Consider the following 14,714-nt stretch of genomic DNA (forward strand, 5'->3'; position numbering starts at 1 on the left):
AAAATAGTCACAGGTACCCCTGAAGTACCTAGTGTGTCCTGTAGGATTTGAAATAGTCATTGGTTACCCTGTTGTAATACTTAAGGTGGCTTTAGTATAGGACTAAAAAGTAAGATGGATTTTCGGACATACTATGTTTTCACAGAATGCCGCCACTTTAAATACAGTGCACCATGATGATGGCACCAAGTAAAAAAATGTATACCTAGTTGATGTGAAAAACATTTTTTCAAATGTAAATACAGTACTGCGCATGAAAAAGTCTTAGGCACCCTAGACTTTATTATATATATGTTTATTTTTTTGTGTGTGTTAGTATAAAAGAACACATTTGAGATTTCCAAATATTCATTTTCCAAAAAAATTTATTTTAGAGACATTTTTGTATTTGCTTAAAAAAAAGTAACATATAAACATTTTTGTATTTACTTTAAAAAAGTTACATATTACTGTAAGCAATTGACTACTTTTTATATAAAAACTTGATCAAGGCTGTCTGAGATCAGAAGCAAGGAGCTAACCAAAATTGGACTGAAGAGAACTGAAGAGAAAAAGATGTTTGGAACATGCTTGGAACCACCTCCCTTCTGATTGTCTTATAGAACTACAGGACAGTGTTGGCTATCATAGAGAAGTGATGCAGTTTTAACGCCGAAGGATGGTCACAAAAAATATAGATTTGATTCAGTTTTTAACTATTCTGCCAAATTACTAAAAATGCAATGGAAAATGTATAGTACGTTTATTTAGGACTTTTCATTGAATTATTTTTGAAAGAACCATAACGCTAAGTGTTATACAGGTGCCTAAGCCTTTTGCACAGTACTGTATATCCATTGATTTGGAATACATTCCTCAAAGCAAAGGTAATATTTGAATTTAAATTGTTCTACTCTTTCAATGCTTTGGCTTGAACCCCACCATGCCAGCGTAATGACCAAGTGTTCAATGATATTTCACCGAATGAATATGATATCCTAGTAGTTTTGGTTTTAGTGCTATAGTTTTGGACATACTAATACTATTTTGACAACACTAACTAGTTTGTGATTTTGGACCCAGCCAGTGTCTCATGTAGGGTGTAAAATAGATACTGGTTCACCTGCAGTACACTGTGTAAACTGTAGGGTGTAAAATAGCCACTGGTTCTCATGTAGTACATTGTGTGGTATGTAGGGTGTAAAATAGTCACAGGTTCTATTTTAGGGCACTGCATGAGCTGTATGGTATAAAATAGTCACTTTGAGGGATTTTCTAGATTAACTGTGGATTTCAAATGAGAACAGAAGGGGAAATATTGTATTACAAACAGCTCAAGTCTCCTAGAATTTCTGTGAGTCTCCTGAATTTAATCCTCAGGTGTCACACTCCGGCAAATCCCATAAAACCACCGGGAAAGAGTCGGCTCGCACAGAAACCCTCCATCTTATTGAAATCTTTGAAAGATTTGGCAGGATTGCATCCTTCAGGTACTGTTGGTGCAGGATTGTGCTAGGTGGCAGTTGAACCACTCTCACTACAAAGCACTACGAGGTTGATAAAGACACTCAATTAAACCCATGTCATTATTATTTGCGGTAATCGCACTAACATGAGGTGTCACGAATTCCAGATTTCACATGGGACTTGAAATTCTCAAGCTAATCATAGGATTCTCATAGGTGAGAATCTCAGATTTAAATTTTGAATCAGAAGCTTGATAAAAATATATTTATTTAAAAAAAGTTTTGCTGGGACATGGAATGTAGATTTCTTTGTTTTACTGTTTTTGTCTTTTTGGCTAAATGCTGCCTTGATTTTGTGGTCCGCTATGTGGTTTTGTTTTCTCAACCTGAACACATTATTTCAATCTGGCTACTATGCCTTGTGGTGCCTTGGGATGGGGGGGAGGGTGTTAATGAACAGATGATGGGAGATTGAAAGGCTGGGATGAATGAACCTACTAAGGCATTGGGTGTCATTTCAGGGTACATAATACATACATCATAATAAGGTGACATAACAGAGACAAAGGATTAAGGCCTCCTGGGAAGGAGGGGGGGGGGGTATGAGGTTTCTCATAACCTCAGCCTATTTCCTCAGCCATTGAACCCAACCACTCCCACCCAAAACACATCCAGAAACTCTAGCACACAGACACACACGTTTGCAAAATTGGAGTGGAACAGAAAGTGGAGAGGCCTCATTTTGAATTTGTGAACCACAGTTGTCTTGGTTACTGCTCTGTTTCTAACCCCAGAAGAAGAGCAAAAACAAACCAAATAAACTGAAAGTCAAACAATTGCATATTAACTAATACATAGCCTATATATAGCATATATACTGTAGACTATATACCAGAATTATATGGTTCTATATGCGTTTTGAGTGGTTTTGAGATATTGAGCTTCAAAGATACCAAAATGAATGGTCTCCAAGTAGATGCAGCATTTTACATTTTTCATTTTTAAATAGTTTTAAAAAAGTTTCTTTGTGTAAAACTTATATATATTTAACTATGCATATATTTACAAATAATGTGAACAATGTATATCACACTAACGCATTTTTGCCAATTCTAAGATTTTGAATTCTGTTCATATTCTGTGTGATTTTCTGCACATTTCCAAGTTTGGCTGCGTTGCTGTGTTTTCACAATCGAAGGCACAGGCGGTTAACCCCACTCTGAAAAACACTTTGTGGTGGCCAGAATAAGAGGTTTACTTACAAATATATACGGATTTGTAACTTTCTATCATAGAAGTCTGAGACAACAAATGTCCATGTATAAATATTTTTGGGCAGGAAAATTGGCAGGCATGGGATAGCACTGGATGGCAGTGATCTCATCCCGGCTCTACGCAGAAAGCTGATGAGAACCCCTTGCCAATATCGGTGTTCATACGCGCTAAAATATTTCCAAAATAATAATTTAAATTCGAGAGACACACAGACACACACATACACGCAAATTGCAGTGAGAGACAGCATAGAGACGAGCAGAACACACACATCCACGTCGTCTCAACAGCAAGAACAGCACTGCAAGCCTTGAAGGCAGCAGCCATCACCATCGATCATAAAACAATGAGCACAATGAGGTAATTATGAGCAAAATCAATCAGATCACATACGGTTCTCAAATATCAAAATCATAATAATAAAATTATAGGGCACACACACACTCCCTTACATAACACCACCGCATATCACCCTCACACACACATAGCGCCCAGACACACACAGACGCGCTCACGCCAACGACGCTACGCGAGCCCTTATTAGCATGACGCCCAAGCCGCCCCCAGCAGGTCATGTTTAATCACCATGGTAATGTCAATGGGCAGATGAGGTTAGCATAGTTAGCGTAGCCCCCACACGCAGAGGACCGGGCGCTAGGATACAGGCGGGCGGGGGCGACTCGTAACCCCTCTCCGCCCCGCCGGAGCAGTAGTTGCTCAGCGTACAGCCGTGACGACCCCCCCCGCCCCACCCCTCCGCCCCTGGAGCGGACGGCTGACGGGCGGTGACAGGATGGTTGACATATGTTGGTTTAGCCCCCGCGTTTCCCGCGGTGACATTTCAGCGCGGCCCGTGAAGGAGGAGTCAGGCTCCGCTGGGCCGCAGCCGACCGCCGCCGACACGCTCTCTGCAGCGGCCACGCAGCCCTGGCATTTAGATACACTGATCAATGACACCGGCCAGGAAAAGACAAAGGATTAAAACGCACTGTGATGTCTGTGGCAGGTCCGGGGCGGGAAGAGGGGGGAGAGGAGAGAGGGACGGGTGAGGGGGAGAGGAAGGGGGGGGGGGGGGGGGGGGATAAAACGGGGGTTTGTTGTTCGTTTACATTTCTCAATAACATCCGAAAAAAATTCAAGGACGGAAAACAAGGGAATGAGAGAGAGTGAGAGATGGGGGGACGGACAGAAGTGAATAGAGGGAGTGAGGGAAGGATACCGTTAGAGAAGAGATAGAGGTGGGGTAGATAATGATGGAGACAGAAGAGAGGGATATGAACGAGAGAGGAGGGAGAGATGGAGGGAGAATGAGAGGAGGATGAGAGAGCAGGCTCTTCTCTCCCAGCGGATGGTAGGGGAGGGGGGGGTGCAGGATTGACAGGCTAATTCTGCCTGTGCTCGACGACACTTTTAATAATGGAGAGATGCGCGTCTCCCACTCCTCCTGGACGGCTGGCGATCGGCGTAATCTCCGTGATTAGCCGTCAGATTATTGAGAGCCCCCGCTCCCCCCTCTCGTCTGGTCCGCGGAGACCGGCTCTCCGCGTACGCTCTCCCGCTACGGCGCGAGTCTTTCCACCCCGCCCACGCTCCTTCCGGCAGAAAACACAACTGACTGAGACTCCCTCTCCAATTTCAGCAGTTTTCTGCGACGCGTGCCTCGAATGGCAAGCCGGCGCGGGAGCCTTCCGGGCCCCGGCTCCGCCCGTCGCTGTGCCCCAGCCCCATGCTGCCGCGGCTGCAGAGGAGGAAGCAGGGAGAGCCGCAATGGAGGCTGCGTATCTGTTCTGCCACCATGCCAGTTTAATGGAGCGCTGAGCCGGGCCCACATCAGCACCGATCTAGGGTCAGGTTTCCCCTGCTTATATGCTAACCGCTATCCATTATGACTAAAAAGGAAAAACTGATCCTAGATCAGGTGCCGCTTTCACCAAGCGCCTTCTCCACATCCTCACCTTATCGTGTGGATTTAAATACTTTTCCACTCTTTACTGAGCTTTGAAATACTCTCAAACAGAGGTGCCACCCACCTGTCAAAAGTACTAAGGCAGAGTGGAGCCCCCCCCCCTTTCTACTCTATTCTAAGGCAACTGCACTTATACCCCCACCCCCCAAACCCCCCCCCCCACCAAACACACACATAAAAAGTCCTTTTAGGCAAGTCCACTAGTCCCCAAGACAACACATCTGTGATGAGGAACACTCAGCATGATATTGCAGTTTATTTTGAAGGGTAAAATTGAAGGGCATTACATAATTAAGTTGGCTACTCATTTTAAAGTAACAAAAAAAAAACAGCAGTATGCAAACTCACTGCTTTTCAATGGACCCCCAACCTGCACAAGTTAAGTCAATGTGAATAAAAAGATTGATATTTCAGCTACAGTGCAGTCTGTAAGTATTTGGACAGTGGTACAATTTATATTCCTTTGGCTCTGTACTCCAGCAAATTAGATTTGAAATGAAACAATGAATATAAGGCTAAAGAGCAGACTATCACCTTTAATTTCAGGGTATTATCATCCATCATATAGAAATTACATCCTTTTCATAGTCCCTCCATTTTAGGGGACTAAAAGTAATCAGATAGTTGGCTTCTCGACTGTTTCGGATTAGTCTGGTGTATTCAACTGCTTCCTAGTGCAGATATAAGAAAGATTTCAGTACCTAGGCTTCTGATTGCCTTTGGAGCCTGTTATTGCCATTTGTCAACATGAGGACCAGAGTTGTGCCAATGACAGTCAAGGAATCCATTATGAGGAGGAGAAATAAGAAGAAAATTGCAAGGCCCACCTTCTGGTCCTCTTTGTTGGCTCAATTGCATCAGGCAAGATCAATCGATGACAGAAAAGTATTTGAATCCAAAACAAAACATTGGATTACTCACACCTATCCAATGGGCCGATGACTCTTTCTCTCTTCACTCGCTCCAGAACTATCCCTCAAGCTGAGCGGCAGCCCCAGCTGTCTGCGCTGAAGACTGAATTCTTTAAATCTCCGCAGAAATAAGTTGGCTTCAGGTGCTGCCGGTATTTTCTGTGTATTCCCGGGGTTTGGGCAGAGCCCAGGATGAGCGCAGTGAGTTGGCAAAGCTGAACTCCTGCAGAGCTGATCAGATGTTCTGCAAGACACAAAACATCATGTTCATGAGTGGAGCAGGACAGCAACTCCACCTTGGTTTCCCTGCTCAATAATTTCCTGTACTTGTTCCGTACCTGCCATTTTGGCTCTACCACTACCCCCATAGGTCCAAGGCAAATAACCATTAACAGTACCATCATGGCTCTACTGGTTTCACTGTGGCGCTACTTGGTCAGATTTTAGCAATGTCAATATAATGTTGTTGTAGGCAATCACCGCTGCCATTATGGCTCTAATATTTATTGTGTTTGTTTGGGCTAAAATAGTGGCAGTGTGTCCAGTCAGAGGGAGCTCTGATCAATGAATCGTAAACTTCACTAGACTGAAAGTTAATGAGCAAATAACAGCAGTCACATTCCCTGAAAAAGGTCTTAGAACAGATTCTAACACCTTGCGCAGGTATTATGGAACAGACTGATACTTTGCTGTGTGTCAGTAAACGCATACGTATACGCAAACACAAACAAACAAACAAGAACAAAGGCAATACCGTGTCCCTGAGATCTGCTACACCAAGGATCAGATGTTCATTTTAGCTCATAAAATATTCCAGACCAGTACCAGACTACACAGGTAGTTTTGAATATTATGATTTGAATAATTTTATAAAATAATCAAGGCTTGAGCAGGGTTAGTGGAGCTTTTAAAATCCAGGAAAAACTGCAGGGGCTGTGATTATAGTAGTTACATGGTAATTACACACTAATTACATAGTAATAACATGTCATTGCACTGATATCGGAGGAAACATCATGCATATTATATACATATACACAGGATATTACAGGAAACACAAATTCAAGAAATATCAGAAAACTGAGTTACATGCTGATTTAAGTGCTCTTATTAGGTAGTCTGCTAGCATTGGTGAGCAAATGTTAACTTATGGCAGAACCACAAAAAATGTACTAATGCATAACAACCACAACACCACACCCATGTACTTACACAGACACACACACACACACACACACACACACACACACACACACACGTGCGTACACAGAAATATATATCATGCTACCGGTTTGCAGATTTATTTTATTGTTACTCTTTTACTGTTACTTATTCGTTTTTTTATTGCTATTTCAATCTAGTCAAAAAACATGCAGGTTAGGGACTACAGATAAAAATGAGCTCATTAGCTAACTCACACGCTAACTCACACGCACACACTATGCTGCTCACACTGCCACATTTACGTTGATGTGGACACTGAAAATGTTGATTCATGTGCACTGTCCCTAATAAAACAAATAATAATAATAATAATAATAATAATAAAAGAAAAAAAGTTAAATGTATGTTTTCTTTCTTTCTAGATACATCATTGCCATGTATGGAACTAGATTTGGAAATACAAATGTACAAATTTGTCATGCCAATAAAGCATACTGAATTGAATGGAAGTGAATTGAGAGAGAGAAAGGATGCACTCTGAATCCGTAAATAACAGAAGCAATCGCCCCCCCCCCCCCCCCCCCCCCTTTAATTGCTCCAGACCCCTTGGACCCTCACTGTGGGGGACATGCCGGCCGGAGAGCTAGCGGAGTGAGTGTCTGTACAGGCACACATGGGGCCGACTGCATCAGCAGATGACTGGTGGTTAATTCTCTGAGTGTTCTGACCTGTCCTCATTAATCGCTTCTGTGGAGAAAGCAGCTGGTCGTGATCAATGGCCTGGCATGGAGGCCGGAGGAGAACCAGACAACCATCCTGAGAAAATCCTACGGCTTAAAAAGCGGCTGAGTCGGGTCTCTAATGACCCATATGAGAGAGAGAGAGAGAGAGAGAGAACAGAGAAAAACCTTTACAATATACAGACTCGGTGAGCACAGCCTGGCCATCGAAGACAGTTACACTTCCTCACAGCGTGTGGAAATGACCAGGACATAAGGGGAAATTTCAATGCAAATTTTGTACAAATATGCCCTGAATTCAAAAGCTCCAAAAGCTCCTCTATTTATTAGGGGATATTATGCTTAGCCTAAAAAGAGGGACAACTAGTGAGCATGTTTGGGTACTTAGACATTGTACACTGTATCAGACAGCAGACACAATGAGTGGTGAAATGTTCAGACATGTACTGTACGTTTGGGTACATGTCTGTACGCTGCCTATCAGACAGCAGACACTGACTGGTGAAAAGCACAGATATGGTCACAGCTACAGTTGAGGTTTGAAAGCATCTTATTGAATCTGAATCCAGTATCGAATCTGCTTATCGAATTCAAGTCCTTCTGAATCCCTCATCAAATACTTTAAGTACATTTTTGCAGAGAGGAATAGTGGACAGCGCAGGGGGAAAAACAATTCCTCAGATTTACTGCTCTGTGGCACTCGTTTATCCTTTCCTCGCTCGTTCTTCCTCTCAATGCCGTTTGCGCATTGTGGGCAAAAGCAGCGACGACGCTGGGAGCCTGAGCAGGGGCGGCCATTTTTAATTCTGAAATGCTTAAATTAACTTAATGCAGAGGGGTGGGGTGGGGGACTTAACTGTGGGGACTAGCTAGCCTAGTCTAGTAGCACTAGCATCATGTTTCGCTTCACCTGAGGGTCTACAATTCCACTTATGCAGCACTCGTTCACTGTTATTTCATGCAGCGCATTTAAATGTTTAAGCAGGGAGCTACTAGTCTTATTGGTGGGCTATCGGAGCTAGTCCGGGGCAGTGAGGTAGAGAATGTTGAACTAGCCTGTCAGGATTAAAGTGTAAAACTACTGAAAGAAATGTCATGCAGTATTTTCCCCATGCACATTTTGTGTTCTGTATTTAAGTTTGTCACATGCTTTATGATTAACTGCCTATACACTCAGTGATCACTTTATTTGGCAGATGTGTACACCAGCTTGTTAATGCAAATATTTAATCATGTGGCAGCAACTAAATGCATAAAAGCATGCAGACGTGGTCAAGTGGTTCAGCTGTTTTTCAGACCAAATCTTACAATGGGGAAGAAATGTGATCTAAGTGACTTTGAAAGATAGAATGATTGTTGGTGTCAGGCAGGGTGGTTTGAATATCAAAGAAACTGCTGATCTCCTGGGACAACAGTCTCTAGAGTTTGCAGAGAACGGTGCGAAAAAACAAAGAACATCCAGGGAGCAGCAGTTCTGTGGGCAAAAGTGGCTTGTTAATGAGAGAGGTCAGAGGAGATGACAGGACAGGAAGGAGACAGTAAAGCTAATAACCACACATTACAACAGTGGTATGCAGAAGAGCATCTCTGAACACACAATGTGCCAAACCTCTTTAGTGAATAGGCTACAGCAGAAAAAAATAAGTCTAATAAATATCTAATAAAGTGCTCACTGTGTATATCCCTGTAATCTTTAATGAATATGAAATAATGTTAATGAATATTATAATGAATAATTAATGCAGCATTTTGAGATAAAAAGTAAGATTTCATATGCATCCAATTTCTATTGATTATTTTCGCAAGCATGTCATGCAATCTGTCCGTAAAGACGTTGGCACAACGAAGTGAGGGGGTAGAGGAGCTGCCCGTCATATGCCGATTTAAGGATTGACGGCCAGAACAAAGATAAAAGCTCAAGGAGGTAGAGAAGGAAAGAGAAAGACAGATGGACACGGAACCAGAGAGAGGGAAAAGCAGATACAGAAATAAATGGAAAGAGAGCGAGAGGAAGTGAGTGAAAGAGACAAGGAGAATGTCTCTTACTTCGATCTTTTCTCTTTAAAGGCGGGATTGAGAGGTAAAAGACGGAACGCGCAACCTATACCCACCCCCACAAACACCACCGCCACCCCCACCCTCACTCCCACACAGCACCCCCATCCCACCCCCCCGTGTAAAAAAAGAGAAAAGACAGGCAGAATGAAAGCCTCCTCTGCGTATCCGCCAGGATCTTTGTTTCCCTCTCGCGTGTTTCAGCAGAAATGCCCTTGAAAGCAGAAAAAAGGGTTTGAAAAGAAAAAGGCAGATGAAACCAGAGGTGTTTGTTGTCAGAGATGGTGAGTCGTCCATCGCAACCATGGCAACTCTAGCGCTTTACCTTGAACCGCTCGGGTGCAGCAACGGCGAGAAAGATTTCTGAAAAGAAGCCAATGGAATGCTGTTGTAAAGAAGGAGGGGGAAGAAAACTGAAGAATTCTCACTTCCCACTTCCTAAACACTTCTCTTGAAAACACTACCTTTCACTCGCTCACACTCTCACTTTATGTATTATTGATAGAGGCAATTATTGTTTGGGGCTAGAGTTAAACATGGCTAATGTACTGTAAAATAACAACACAATAATGAAACGAATTATGAAATATATTTCATCTCTCTCTTTCTGCCCCACAAATATATGTGCGTAAAGACTGACATGGAGCAGAGCATGGGCTAAATGGACTAAATGTAAAATGTACACACTTACATTTTCGGTCAATTTTTCCACACGCACACACGCACACACGCAAACACGCACACACGCACACACTATGCTGCTCACCCTCCTCTTGCTCTCAACTACAAGAATGGTTAGACGTATGAACATGTGGAATAGCCAATAATGAGTACAGCAGAGGTCAAAGGTTAAAGAGAAACACTTTGTGAGGATGATGACAAGGACGAAGGCAAAGGGAGCTGCATTGAGAACCTGTATCTGTTCAATAATAGAGAACTGGAAGAACAGCAAAATAACTCAATCCCCTATACTGAAAAAGTAAACAAGTCGTCTTACTTTTTAAATGTTATAAACACTTACATCACTGCTTGTATATCCACTCTTTTGTGAGAATGTGAGTGGGCAAAAATAAGTTTTGCAATATATATGTGTTAGTTTCGAACACATGTATACACAAGATGCAAATACAAAAGCTCAGTGAGTCTGTCTATTCCCCTTTACAAATGACTCAATTTAGCAGGAGCTATTAGGAAGGTAACCTTTTCATAGAGGACTGTTTTTTATCATTGTAGTCTTCACGAATGTATAAAGACAAATCTATACAAGCAGGAAGATGAGAGACAGAGAAAGAGAGGGAGGGAGAGAGAGAGAAAGAGGAGGGAATAGGAGAACAACGAGAGAAAGAGATGATCTTGAATGTGCGATGGCGTGACACCCACTTGTCTTCATTAGGCTGTGTGCGAGGGAGCTTTTCTGAGGACGGGAATAAAATGGCCGCTCGCTGAAGGCTGTGCGGTGTCACGCTGGGGCCCGGTACGCTCCCGCCGCTCCAAAAGGCGGCACACGCACTGCGCGGAGAGGCAGCGGCGCGCTTCGCCAGGGCCTTTTCACCGAGCCCGGGGAGCAGCCTTCGGCAAACACAAGAGTCTGCTCAAGGCCAAAGCCCCGCAGCCCAGGGAAAAAATATTTTTTCATTATTTTTTCTTTCTCTCCCTCTCTCTCTCTCTCTCTCTCTCGCTTGCCCTCCCTTTCCTTGTTCTGTGAATGAGACAGTCAATTTGCAGTACAGCCAAATGTCATACGGTTTTCAGAAGGCCTTCAGAAGCACATCCGCCGGGCTCTTAGAACCGTGGTCTAGCAGCGCCGTGCTGATTGGAGGTGGGGTAGGGGTCAGTACTGGGCGTGCTGATTGGAGGTGGGGTAGAGGTCAGTAATGGGCGTGCTGATTGGGGGTGGGGTAGAGGTCAGTACTGGGCGTGCTGATTGGAGGTGGGGTAGTGGTCAGTACTGGGCGTGCTGATTGGAGGTGGGGTAGAGGTCAGTACTGGGCGTGCTGATTGGAGGTGGGGTAGGGGTCAGTACTGGGCGTGCTGATTGGAGGTGGGGTAGAGGTCAGTACTGGGCGTGCTGATTGGAGGTGGGGTAGTGGTCAGTACTGGGCGTGCTGATTGGAGGTGGGGTAGAGGTCAGTACTGGGCATGCTGATTGGAGGTGGGGTAGAGGTCAGTACTGGGCGTGCTGATTGGAGGTGGGGTAGGGGTCAGTACTGGGCGTGCTGATTGGAGGTGGGGTAGAGGTCAGTACTGGGTGTGCTGATTGGAGGTGGGGTAGAGGTCAGTACTGGGCGTGCTGATTGGAGGTGGGGTAGAGGTCAGTACTGGGCGTGCTGATTGGAGGTGGGGTAGAGGTCAGTACTGGGCGTGCTGATTGGAGGTGGGGTAGAGGTCAGTACTGGGCGTGCTGATTGGAGGTGGGGTAGAGGTCAGTACTGGGCGTGCTGATTGGAGGTGGGGTAGAGGTCAGTACTGGGCGTGCTGATTGGAGGTGGGGTAGAGGTCAGTACTGGGCGTGCTGATTGGAGGTGGGGTAGAGGTCAGTACTGGGCGTGCTGATTGGAGGTGGGGTAGAGGTCAGTACTGGGCGTGCTGATTGGAGGTGGGGTAGAAGTTGGTCAACCAACATGACCAAGCTGGTCATGAAGCTGTTTTAGCTAGGTATAAGCTGGTCAACCAGCTAGAGCTTTCAAAACTGTTTCAAGCTGGTCAAACCATGTCAAGCTAGGAGCTGGTCTGAACTGGTCAACCAGCTGCCAGCTGTTTAAAAACCTGGCTTGAGCAGTTTTTTTCAGCAGGGACAGTGAAATCCGTCAGAGGATTTCAATGAAGTTCCGTGGAAATGAACTATGCAAACCAGCAAATCTTTCAGGAGAGTTAAAAAAAAACAGGTGTTCTGTGAGGCAGAGAGAATGAGATTTTATACGATTTGCAGGTGCTTAAGAGTGGAGACTTAAATTTGGGAGACAAACAAACTTCCAGAAAACTTATGCTGTTTTATAACCTGGGATAATAAAAGGAGCAAAAACAAATAAGAGAAATGGTGTCAGGCCTGGGCAGGGGAATCGCGTGGAGCAGCAACTCCCCACTCCGAAACCAAGCGGGGCGCTCCTGGCTCCAAACCAGTCAATAATTAATGAAAAGACTCTAATAGCTGTGCCTGTTTTATTGTGCCCAAGGTGACCCCCGCTCAACCCGCCAAAACAGTTCGGAGGGGCCCCGTTGGAGGGAAGCGGCGGACCGGGTTACGCACACGGACGGCCCTGCGCGCTCAGAGTGCTTCCGGGTGCTTCCGGGGGTAGAGGCCCGCTCCTTATGCTCAGAGCAATAACCACGCAGAACAAACAGAATCTCGGAGCAGGAAGGAGGAGGGAGCGCTGTGGGACCCGTGCGGAAATAAAAGCGGGGAGGCCGGGCCTCTGAAGGAAGTGAAGAGTAACTCGGCTACGAGGGCCGCTTGCCATCTTCGGTTTCTTCGTGAAGACGAAGGGATTGAACGGCGTATCGCCACGTGTCGCTTTTATTGCTGAATGTGCCCTCAGCAGAGTGTGTTCAACACCCGAGTACGGCAATAGCCCGGCACAAAATGGCGGCGGTCCACCCAGGATGGTGGTTCGTATCGGTGGTAGTCGCAGTGCTATTCCAAGCCTCATTATCGCTATGATCATTTCACAGCGTGGTCAAATATAATACAGATTCAAACTGCAACCTGAAAACAGTACACGGATCTGTATCTTCATTTACAATGGGATATTTTCATTATTATTATTATTAGGAGTCACCGTAGACAAAAGCAATAAAACAAGAAATACCCGGAAGAGACAGTTAATCAAAGCAGCTGTACAGGACTGAGATAAACCGGGAGAGGGGCACGTACTGTGGAAACAGTACGAGGGGGTGGAGGTGCCTTCATAAAGCGTTAAAATGTAACCGTTTAAAAAACCTAACAGGTGGTGAATGTGTAAACACGGCCCATCCAGGACGCCGCGGGGCCCCCCCGGCCCCGGCCCCACTGACTCTGGATTCTCCTCCAGCTGCAGGCTCACATCATCCCAGCGTGAGGCTCCACTCCGTCAGCACAGAGGGGGGCGGCTTACACCGTGTCAGCAATTGATCCGAGAGAGGATTGCGGGGAAAAAAAAAAGGTCAGGTGGGGGGGGGGGGGGGGGGGAGTGTGTGTGTGCGTGTGAGTGTCTGTGAGAGTGTTTGTATGTGTGTGTGTGTGAGTGTGAGAGAGTGTGTTTGCATGTAAAAGTGTTTGTGTGTGTGAGAGTGTTTGTATGTGGGTGTGTGAATGTGTGTGTGTGTCTGTGTGTGTGTGAGATAGACTGTTGTGTGAGTGTGTGTGTGTCAGTGTGAGCGGTGTGAGTGGTGTTAGTAACAGCCTGGCTGTGATCCTCAAGTACATAAACAATATTGGTACAGATCCTTCGCTCTCCTCTCCTTCTCGTTGTTAAGTCGTCTCAAGCTTCAATCTGCCTTCTCTGTCGGTGTCCACTGTTGCTATGGACGCATCACATCACTTTTCAGTCCTGTGCCGTTTCACCCCCAACCCCACCACAGCCCCCCCTACCTGCCAATCATCCAGCAGAGACCACAGCCAAACTCCCACACACCCTACACAAACATACACACACACATACAGTAATACACACACATACAGTAATAATAAGAGCAGTCGGAGGGTTGCCGGTTCGATCCCCCGCCCGGGCTGTGTCAAAGTGTCCCTGAGCAAGACACCTAACCCCCAAATGCTCCTGACGAGCTGGTCGGCGCCTTGCATGGCAGCCAATCGCCGTCGGTGTGTGAGTGTGTGTATGAATGGGTGAATGAGAAGCATCAATTGTACAGCGCTTTGGATAAAGGCGCTATATAAATGCCAACCATTTACCATTTACCATTCAATACATCACCAACCACTTTAATTCTGTACTTTACCTTTGGGGCACTCCCTTCACCCCCTTTATCCCAAGCCCCCACCACCGCACCCCCTACACAGACTCCAGAGGGCAAATATGAAAACCTTGCACAGGTCTAGAACTGAACATCACACCCAAGAAGCCCACACCCAGGACCTGACTCCATATCTGTCCAGAGCTCTGAGACAACAGTACCATGTGTTCTCTCACAATCAATTACGGATGACCTACGACCCCCTCCAACC

Source organism: Conger conger, chromosome 6 (genome assembly GCF_963514075.1).
Source record: "Conger conger chromosome 6, fConCon1.1, whole genome shotgun sequence".
Lineage (NCBI taxonomy): Eukaryota > Metazoa > Chordata > Actinopteri > Anguilliformes > Congridae > Conger > Conger conger.